The sequence below is a fragment of the Mizuhopecten yessoensis genome, unplaced genomic scaffold (assembly GCF_002113885.1).
Source record: "Mizuhopecten yessoensis strain PY_sf001 unplaced genomic scaffold, ASM211388v2 scaffold5155, whole genome shotgun sequence".
NCBI classification, from domain to species: domain Eukaryota; kingdom Metazoa; phylum Mollusca; class Bivalvia; order Pectinida; family Pectinidae; genus Mizuhopecten; species Mizuhopecten yessoensis.
In genome coordinates, this window is record NW_018405907.1 from 652,610 (window position 1) to 663,943 (window position 11,334).

Consider the following 11,334-nt stretch of genomic DNA (forward strand, 5'->3'; position numbering starts at 1 on the left):
TTTCCTTGTTTAGAATCAGAGGTGCTAGTTTCAAATCCTTTTTAGTCTGAAATCTGTATGCTTGATATTGAATAAGGTGGTTTTATTGTTTTTTGTCACTTTGAATAATATTTCTGTTCATGTTAAAAACGAAATCAACTCTCTGTATAAATATATCAGGTGACCGTTAAGGCCCATGGGCCTCTTGTTAAAGATATTATCTGGCGACGCTTTCTTAACTGTACAGGTTAATACTATGAAAGGCCGTTCATGTCAAAACCGTGATAAACTAACGTGTTAAATGCTATCAGGTTATATAAATACATATTTATTGCGTTAACAAATATTTTATCGCGTTAAATGTGTTAACGTGTAAAAATTGACAACCAATCAGATGCGTCCTTACATATCAGTATCGTGAAACCAAAATGGACGATGCAAGAAATGCAGTGAGGACAGCGGTGCAAGCGTGCATTGGGCGTCCTCCTGCATCCACGTCAATGGTCCGAGACGATTTGATACATGGGTATGTATAAAGTAATCGTTCGTCCAAAAGGAAAGCAGATTTTGAGGGAAAAGGCAGGCAGGTAGGGTAACCTAATATTCCGGATTTGACTCTTTGGGTTGTTTTGCTCTGCAACGCTACTGTTATCTAGAAACAATTGATGTCGAGCATGTTTCACGAAGTATAAAGGACAAAAAGTGTCTGACCCAAATTGTCAACAAAAAAGCAAGTTTGTATTTTTTCATTCTTCGGCACAATTCGCATTGGTTCAGGCCCAAAACGTAGTAGGCATATCAGCTGCCGCTAGATGGCGTTGCAAGGGAGATAACTTCATAACCTTTTCAGCTATGACACTTTGCATGCTGTTGACGAGACCGATAAACTGATGCATTTACATCGCATTCAATATATTCTTTCAATGACATCTTGTTTTGAAAGGCACTGGGTAAACTTTAATTATTATTACACAAGCACTTTAGCCTACTGGTTAGTTAGCGTTTTATCCTGACCTTTTTTGATTACTGATATTTTTTAATTGTGATTTATGCATGGAATTGGATTAAGACTTGCAAAAATAGACAAAATAAGCTGAACATTTCTGTCCAAAATAAATTGCATACAGATTATAGGGCAGATGTGTCATAAGGAAGTCTTATTAAGTATCACAGACAATGTGATTTGATTGAGGTAGACTTTCATATGAATTATTATATCCTCGTGTTACCGATTTCTGCGCACTTAAGAAGCAACCGCGATTTCGTACTCATATCGGCAGAAAACTGTTGAAATTACGGATGACTCTCTTAAACAGGTATACAATTTTTAAAAACTTCTCCTGTCGGAAGTAGCAGTCATATGTTTCCGTGTGTCTATTTTGATTAAGTGTTCAAAGAAAGATAACTCGATTACTCTAAAAATATATTCCCCATAGTGGCCTGCCGGAACAAAAGCTTAGTTTGGGGGAAAAAAAACCACTTTGATCATCAATTCTTTTTTCAAAACAAATTTTTAAGAATTTCACATATTTCATTGGTTTTTCAATATGTCAACTTGAGCGAATGCATGTAGTTTTATAAATTTGTTTATTTTTCTTATTAAGTTATGATAGAATCTTTTTTTTGGGGGGTTTTCCAGTCTTGTATCAATTTTGGTTGATGGCGAGTTATTTCTCATTTTATTCTGTTTAAAATTGGTGAAAATTGGAATTTCATTGCAGTACAAGGTTAATGTTTCAATGCAAAGAATGTTTATCGATATAAGAATGTCTCCTTGGCTCTTCGGAAGTGGAAAAAAAATCGGTGAGGAGTTGTGGCCTCATTTGCATACGACATTTTCGTACGTTTGTCAGACTACAAAAAAGAAATGAAATGAAAATGAAATGAATGAAATATATCACCGTTATCATCAGTGAGTATTTCTTATGTTTTCCGGACGAACTTTCGGTAATTTTTGTGTCAGTTTACAGACTATGGCAAAACATCTTAAATATCCGTGTTGTGTCCATCAGGATACGTAGTTTTGAGAAAAAGCTTGATAAAACGGCTGCGCGGAAACATATGACTAGACGATATATGTTTGTTTCCTTTTGGATTGTGGTAGCAAAATATATTGTCTCATAATATAAAGTATATCTTTTATGATAAAAAAAAAATGAAATTATCGCTCAGGGGAGGCCACTCTAGATAACACAGTCAACCAATCACAAACCAAATCAAACTAAAGAGCTTCGTAGTGTACTAGAAAAATAACTAGAAACTTTTGCAATGATTCACATATGCCTATTTATAGAATTGCCAAAGTAGTATCTGTGCTGAACATATAATGGACAGGAATCGAGCAATTTTTTTAAGATTCATTCTAGTATATACGTATATTTACCCAGTAGATGTTAACATTGCTCTCTAAATGTTTCTGTCCCAAACACAAATTGCATGTATGATAATTTTGTTGAGTTGGTCTAAAAATAGAAAGTGATTTCCAGAAATGAGTTCCTCACTATACTATGCCAAAAAGTTTTTCATTGTTTTACAATTTATTTAATTTGCATTAAATATTTCATAACATTTTTTTTCTTTCTGTTTTTTTAGTTGGGGGTTATTAACGGCTAGAATACAAATATACAAATGTCACATAATTAGATCTTATCTCCTATTTGTTTTCTTTACATATTAAGCTTAGCATATTGTGTTAAATAGATATCTCAGGTAAGTTTATGTAAGCTTTCTGATACAACGGGGTAGTAAAAACAGCAGCAGGTACACGAGGGATAGTTATCAAATCATATGCCATTAAGCAATTACTAAAAGTACTGAAAATGCTTTGAGCAGTCTCTTGTCATTGGTTAGGAATTTGTCCGTTAAATCAAGGATGTTTACAATGGAAATATGTACATGTATATTTGTCTGGCAATCTTTGTCTAAATCTAGGTTGAGACTAGTGGTATTATATAGTAATGGAAATCAATACTATGAAAAAGTGTCCATTTTTGGTAGGTGTCTGCAAACAGGTTTTACTTGTACCAGGTTATCTCGTTACAGTGTGTATTAACGCACCCATTTTGGACATGATCCAAATCTTTCAAGTCTAGAAAAAACTTAGCTTTGCTGCATACAGTGTTGCAAGTTCAACGTTTTGTTTTAAACTTTTCATGTTTTTCATTCTTAGCTTTCAGCATTTCCGTCGTTCCTCTGCGGCGACTTCTGGAACCAAGGCCACCAGAAATCTACTTAGTATTTTACATTTCATGTCATTTGCCTTGACAACAGCAATCACAGGAAGATGACTCCTGGATTGTCAAAGATTGTAAAGAAGAAGTCCCTAGGTATGTTAACAGACGTTATTTTCAGGGGACCTTATAAACTATTTATACAAGTGCCTTCAAAGAATAAGTTGATGCGTGTATTATGCAGGCAAACCATCATGTAAAAGTACATTTCTGGAGGTATCATCATCTTGCAGTATCATGATACTGGGTTTTCATTTTGAAAAACCGAACTTTTCATGCTTATTGCAGGTGAGACAGATGGGGCCTTTTGACCTCTTGTGTTGAGCATAACAGTCAAACCTGCCATAAAGACCTCCTCTATAAAAACATTACCTGTCTATAAAGCTCAGTGTCTTAAAGTCAAGTTCAATATTTCACCCAAATTAAACCTGCATATAAAGACCACCTGTTCATAAAGACAATGGGTCCCTTGGTGGCCTTTATATACAGGTTTAACTGATACTTGATAAGTTAGTGATTGTGTATCTATTTATAGGAAAAAAAGATTATCAGAATAGAACGTAACAGAGGGCGGCAGCATCTACTGGAAAGAAATGTTCAGAACTTCCCTGTTATGGCAGGGAAAGAGTTAGAGCTGATGAAAGCGAGCAAGGAGAATGGGATGGTGTTCGAAGTAATCTCCGCATCCGATGTTAACAACATTAGATGCGAGCTTGGGAGGTCACAGCTCCATGTACGTGGGGTTAATGGTTAAGTGGTATGTACAAATTATACTTTTATTTTCTTTATACCAATATCAACATCCCATAGAAAGATCGTCTGACAAAGTTTTAATTTCACAGGGTCAAAGATCAAAGTCAAAGACACTTACAGAATCCCCAAATATCAATTTTCTCAAAAACGAAGTTTTTTTTATAAACACATGTTACATATATATTTATATTGTCCACAACTTACTGGGTAAAGTGTGCAACAAATTTTGCTGACTTTTTACACAGTTGTTCTTTGTATCAAGCTCTTTATCCAAGACAAAGGCATGACCTTTGAAAATAAAAGTTGCAATACAGCTTTTTAGTCAACCATCTAGTCTGTTCAAATTGCTCTTTGTCTGTCTCGCTCTTTTCTGAGCAACTATCAATGGATCTTCTTTTAATTTGTCATGAGCTATGGTTTAGGATCATGTCATTTACGTGGCATGTAAACGTAGTTGATCATTATGTGGCACGGTAGAAAACATGGATTTTAAGCAGTCGCCGCGTATCATAATTGTACCTAAATGAAATTCAGAGTGGTAAGACATTCAAGATGGTCGTCATGGATGATCAATCAAAAATTATGTATTTAGGATGGCAGACACTCCTCTTTGTCACATAATTATTCCTTAGATTGACCATCCAGAGGGTTTTAACAAACTGCTATTTCAACCTCGAAACTGTTGCACACCTGCGTGGGTGGTTGACATTCGAATCTGGTTACCTCGGCTAAGAATAAGGACTAGGAGTTTATGATTTCCAACAATGAGAAAGCTATATGTTACAGTTGCTATATATTTTTTTTTTATGCAGTGTTGTTCTATTAAGGTGGTGCATTCTGATGAAAATGTTGAGCTACCAGACTTGGCTTTGCCTCTGTCATCACCCCCAGCTCTTCCTCGGGTAATTATTACAGTAATTGTTCATCATTCTTATTATATATTAATTTTGTGTTTATGTTTGACATATAAATTATTACAATGTACCTGGTACTGTATTTTACTTGTTTTTATTGAAAGACTTCAGAATTATTACAATCATTGCTTGTGCACATTTGTGCGGACGATGGACGAACGTTGTGCGATAAAAATCATGGTTGGTGCAAATTGAGGAATGCCTTAACGATGAATACGCTTTTGTGCATGTGTTTAAACACATAAACTTGATTATTTAGTGTGTTTCTGTATTCTAGCTTCATCTATAGATTTATCTTTCTGTCTTACACTTTCTTAAATTTAGAAATGGTGTTTCCGGTGTTTTTTAAACAACCTAAATCGACACACGTAAAATTACAACACAGTCTCGGCAATGCACCATGGGTGGACGGTGTGTGAACGATGTATGCACGGTGTGCGCACGGTATTTTTGGTGCGTTGTGCGGTCACACAACTGTATATCAGCTAGTTATGCTGCATCTATGCAGTATATTACTTGTATTCTCTTTTTCAGGTGTTTTATCTTTCAAATTTAAACTTGAACAAAACTCGATTATGGTTCTATGGTCAGGTATACAGGTCGGCGCACAGTTCTTACCTGCAGATGCTAGACCCAATCAATAATCAAGGGCTCTGTCTAGTCTTATTTCTGGCCTGGAAAGGTTTGTTTGTTTGATTTTGTTTAACGTCCTATTAACAGCTAAGGTCATTTAAGGACGGTCTCCCCTGTGTGCAAGATGCATGCGTGTAGTGTATGTATGTTTATTTTGGGAGGCTGCGATATGTTCGTGTTTGTCTTCTTGTGATAGCGCAGAACTGATGCCGACTTTATAGTGCTACCTCACTGAAACATACTGCCGAAGACACCCAGCAGGACGCCCCACCCGGTCACATTATACTGACAACGGGTGAACAAGTCGTCCCACTCATAACTTGCTGAGCGTTAAGCAGGAGTATAAACTACCATTTTTAAAGACTTCGGTATGTCTCGGCCAGGGGACGGAACCCAAAGCCTTCCTCACATGGGCGAACGCTCAGCCAATGGCCAAAAGTGAGGCATTGTCAAGGGAGACATTAGGAAGAAGAAAGTTATTTAGAAAGGAGAGAAGAGATAAGGTCCCAAATTTAGTCGCCTCTTACGATCATGCAATTGGGGGCAGCAGGTACAATTCTTACGCCCTACCTGCAGGGCTAGCCTGGAAAGGTCAGGAATTTATGATGTCATTGGACTTACTGCAAGATATAGTTAATAAAAATGCAGCAACCTTGTCGAAGGGATATAGAAGAACTATGCAACATGAAAAGAAAATGTATGGTACTTGTATTCCTTCAATAAATTTTATTTATAGGAATCCTTGATTGCTAATAGACAACTACGAGCTGAAGATAAGATGCTGCGTTCAGACAATGTCTAGCTGTTGATAAAGATAAGGCACTTCTTGTGCATTTAAAGGATAAACTGTTATCCTTTGGTGTTCTTGGTCGTTTTTTATGACAAAGATTTGCTGGTAAATGAATAAATATGCATAAGCATAAGTATTTCTAAAACTGTTTTGCAGTTACCTTACTTTATTCCCATGAAGAATTCTAATTTCAAACTTTTCATGACAATGTGACCCTTTCAAATATTAATATTTTATTATGTACAGTGTTAAGTGATCTCTCTTACAGTGCAAATTTGCTATTTTCAGGATCGGCTTCACCAAGAAAAGTTACATATTGAACAGGAAACGTTCGAAAATGAAAGAAAACTTGAACAGGTAAATACTTTGGTTGCTCTGTTAATTGCCCACTGCTCAGGAAAAAAAATATAACCCACACTTTAAAGTTGCCATGAGATGATCGCTAGAACAATCAGTGAAAATGTTCTCACTACACACTACATGTATCATTCATCCATGGTCCGTCTTTAGCTGTTTCATGGACGCAAAATCCCAAACCAAAATACAAGCATCAAACTTCATATTTTTAAGGTGTAATACGCCATTCTGTGAAGTTCGTGTCACTATGACTTATATATGACACTTCACTGACATTTTCCAAACCCCCAAGCGGCACAAAGCCCCGCCGGGGTTTGATCTGTAAACACTTTGCCCACCTCCGGTGCTTCCCAATGCTTGAAAGCCTTCTGGGAAATTGAGGCTGCATACTGTCTACAAAAATATGATGATAAACCTTATCGGTATTTATTACAGTTTTCTAGTGAAATATCATTAATTCTCCATTTGATAAAAACATATGTTTAATGCAGTGAAGATAAACGAAATATTATATATATTCACAAGTAAAAACGTCACTCTTAGTATTGTCCAATCTGAACGGTACATTATATTCTCTGCGTAGATTTTCAGTTTCAAGTTTGTGAGATGAAGTGACGGCAGAATTAGTGGTTGTGTTGTCAACCTTTGCAGTATACATTATTGTATTTACATAACTACACAATTAATATATTTTTTGTCTTTGTCTTGAAATCTTACCAGATCATACTAGCATACTACATTTGCAAGTTGATTTGGAAACCATGTAAATACATTTTGTATTTTGTAAATGAATTCACAGTATCATGCATTACAATATTTTTTAGAATTCCGATAGAGCATTTTGTACTATACATTTTAATTTATTAGCTCACCTGGTCCGAAGGTCATATCACTGAAAGGGTTGAGATCCCCACCCTAGAACTATATATACAAATGTTTGGCATAAAGAGACGAATGCGGTCATGATAATAGAATATACCCTGGGGTCTGACCGAATCCCTAGGGACCTGGTTTCTAAGTCACAGCTTGGAAACAGTTGAGATCCCCACCCTATAACCATATATACAATTGCTGAGTATAAAGAGATGAATGTACACATGCTTCCAAGATGGCCTTGGGGTCTGCCCCACCCTTGGAGACTCATAACTTCGAAATGGATAAGATCCCCACCCCAAAACTATATATACAATTGTCTTGCATAAAGAGACGAATGCAGTCATGATGTTAGACTTGATCCTGGGGTCTGGCCACAACCCTAGGTCAGAGTTTCTGAGTCACAGCTTGGACACAGATGATATCCCCACCCCAATAACCATACATAAAATTGCTGGGCATAACAAATCTAATACAGATATGCTGCAAAGGATTGGCCTTGGGGTCTGGCATATTCCCTTGGATCTCATTTGGAGAATATTTTGCCATGATTGCTTCGATATCCAGGTGAGCGATACAGGCCCTCTGGGCCTCTTGTCTTGTTTTTATCAACCCTATCCCAAACAAATAAATCAGGTTAAGTCTTCACATAGGGTTTCCATCCATATGTACTAACGGAAGTTGTGCTGTGGAACTTTCATAAAATCAAAATAGTTTCATTTTTAGCTCACCTGCCCGAAGGACACATTTAACCTTGGCAGGAAAACGTCAGGAAAAAGTTCCATATGCTGAAAGTTTGTTACGCCAACACTACTTGGTTGTCAAGAAACATAAAGAGATCATAGTACTCATTAGCAACACCTTCCCTAACATCTACCCACAACCTCTCAATTCCTTGATTATGGCAACTCTTTCCGCAAGTCCACTTCCACGATTCGGCCCTCTCTTCTTTTCCATATACCGACAAATATCAACATTTTCAACACCATGATCTAACCGTATCCAAGAGGGCGTGCCTTTCTCAGCAGCAGCGTAAAGAAATAGGTCCAACATAGTTGCTGATTTGTTGTTGCTGACATGAAGAAATATTACCAGGCGACTAAAACCGTCAATAGCGCCATGTATGAATACACCTAATCTGTAAAACCAAGAGGACAAGCATGACAAGGGCCTAAAAAAAGGTCAGCTGAGATATTCACAAACAATTTATATAGTTAAACTAAAAAAAAGGGGGGGGGTTTGTATACAAAATGAGACAAACAATTCAGTGTAGGTGTCAAAGGTCAGGGTCACGAATGCAAATAATAATGTTGAGAAAAACTGAAACTATCAATCATCTTGAAAACGATCGATATTTTGTATACACAAATCCATTAGAAAGTGGTGGAAAACAATACGAAAATTATTTTGGCAAAGTTCAAAGGTCACGGTTTTCAAAGTCAAAGGTCATCGATACTTCGGACAATTTTTTCGATGGCAACTATTTGCTTAGTGGTTTCTTTACAATAAATAGCAATTCCTCCATCCCTTCCGTCGATTCTAGGAACAGATTTAACATCATAACCAGGTAAAGTAACATCGTCATTTTCATTCACCCATAATTCATACAGGCGAATAATATCATATTCAGCAATAGTATTAATAAAATCATTATCATGTAGTTTTTCGACAAAGGATCTGGCGACATTCCATGATATTACAGAGATATGTCACTGCCTGTCCTAATATCTATTGTGGGATCTCCCAGTGGAACCTAAAGGAGCACTTCCGGGTGGTTTGAATCCATTGCCAGCGCGCGCCGTGTGCCGGGAAGTACCGTTAGATGTTTTGACAGACGTATCCGCTGGGGCCGATGAACGTCTGCCGTGATTGATGATTGGGCCATTATCTAGTTTCCCACCAACAATGAGTCTGTCACTTACCAGCCGCACATTTTTTTCCCCTTATCCAGGAGATCTTTCATAGTAGGTCCTAGCTCCCTTCGGCGTTGGTGTTTTTCCTTCGGGAATTGTTCATTTATATAAAATATATAAAATGATGTACCTTTTAACCAAAGAACACACCTTCACGATCTCTGTTGTACACGAAACGGGCTACTATAGGCTTGTTCTTACCGGATGTAAATTTCCCGAAGCGGTGTACATTTCCAAAGTCTATGTGATGGGTAATACCGAGTTTGATTTCCATGAATTCTCTCACTAACATCTCAGTGTTTTCTCCTGAATTTTCCGCCAGACCACTGAAAACTAAATTATTTTTCATAGACCTCCATTTTAATTCAGACTTTCTTTCATCTCCTGGTTTTCCATCGTAATAAAATCTATTGTAACAGTAAGTTTTGCAATATTGACATTCTCTGTGTGTTTCACTTGTTCCCTAGAAAATGTTCGCACAGCGTTTTGAACCTCTACATTTTTTTCCTCGAAATCGTCAATTTTATCGGAAACAAACTTCACGGCACTTTCGAGCTCAGTAGCTTTTTTTCACTCGCTGCCATCCTGTCTATGTTCCAATCGATCAAGCTTTTTCATTATATTATCGAGTGTATTACACATGTCTTGTTGAAAAGCGGCTTGACTAACAGGCATTGTGATAGGTGTAGACATTACTATGCCATCTGTCCCATAAAAGGTTTCATTTGCTTCCCTTATTATCACACTAACGGGCATATTTCCAGAACTGTCATTGTTACAAAGTGACGCAGTCTTTCTTTTTTTAACCTTTTTGTTTACCCATGGTAATTTATAAGTATGGTAGGTAAAACAGCTATAACATTCCTCGGTGTAGTCACTAGACCGTGAAGAATCAACGACTATATGGACACCTCACAGGTGAGGTACAGGTTAGGCGCACGTGTAACATAAATCAAATGTCTATAAAAAGCACAGCATACAATGTATGTGGCCAAATAGGAAAATGCATAGGGGTCTCAAAAGCAACGATAACCACAAAGTCACCCTAATATCATTGTCACATTCTCAAATAAAACCTCAAAAACACAGGTAGGTATTAAAATCGACGATACTCTACCGGGCATATACCCAGAGGAAGCTTCATTTCTCCCGGAGCTATTTCCCCTTCACATTTCTGGGCGCCATCTTGAACGTCTACCATTGAATCAATGGCTGTTATGGACTCATTACCACCATTGCTTTCAAGTAAGGCTGTTAGGAAATCTCCATACCAATGGAAATGTTGTGCCTATACTACCATAATACTCTAGCGAGGATAATGGTGCGTTTATGGTCAGATTTCTTTTCCTTTGCAAACTTGGAGAACTAGCTAAAATACTTGCCTATAATGAATATGGAATAATCTGAGCATCGGTTCTTGAGTAGCAGGTTTTTTGACGTATACAACAATTTTAGCCTTTTTTGTCCCCATAGGAAGGACGATTGCAATACTATATGTTCAAGGTTTTGGACTGCCAAATGTGTAAATAGCATTTACACTATTCAGTTGTACACTACCTGTCATTACTAAAAAGTGTATAGACTGCAATACCATTACCTCCATTACTCAATGAGTAAAATTTTGTCTTTTCCAGAAATGGTTGCATGGTTAGTTTGGTAATTTGAGACAATTGTTTAATTATACGGAGGTCTATAGTAAGATTGTATACATGGTGGGTCTGAATATCCCTATTTCTACATAAACCGGTTTCGGTCCTTTTCTATTTCCTTTATTATTGTCTTTGCGTTTCTTTACTTTACTCTTATTTATATGACCTTTGATATTGATATAATATAATTATGTTACCACTATTTTATTCAGTCACTTACCCCGCCGTATAGTTGACTCGGAG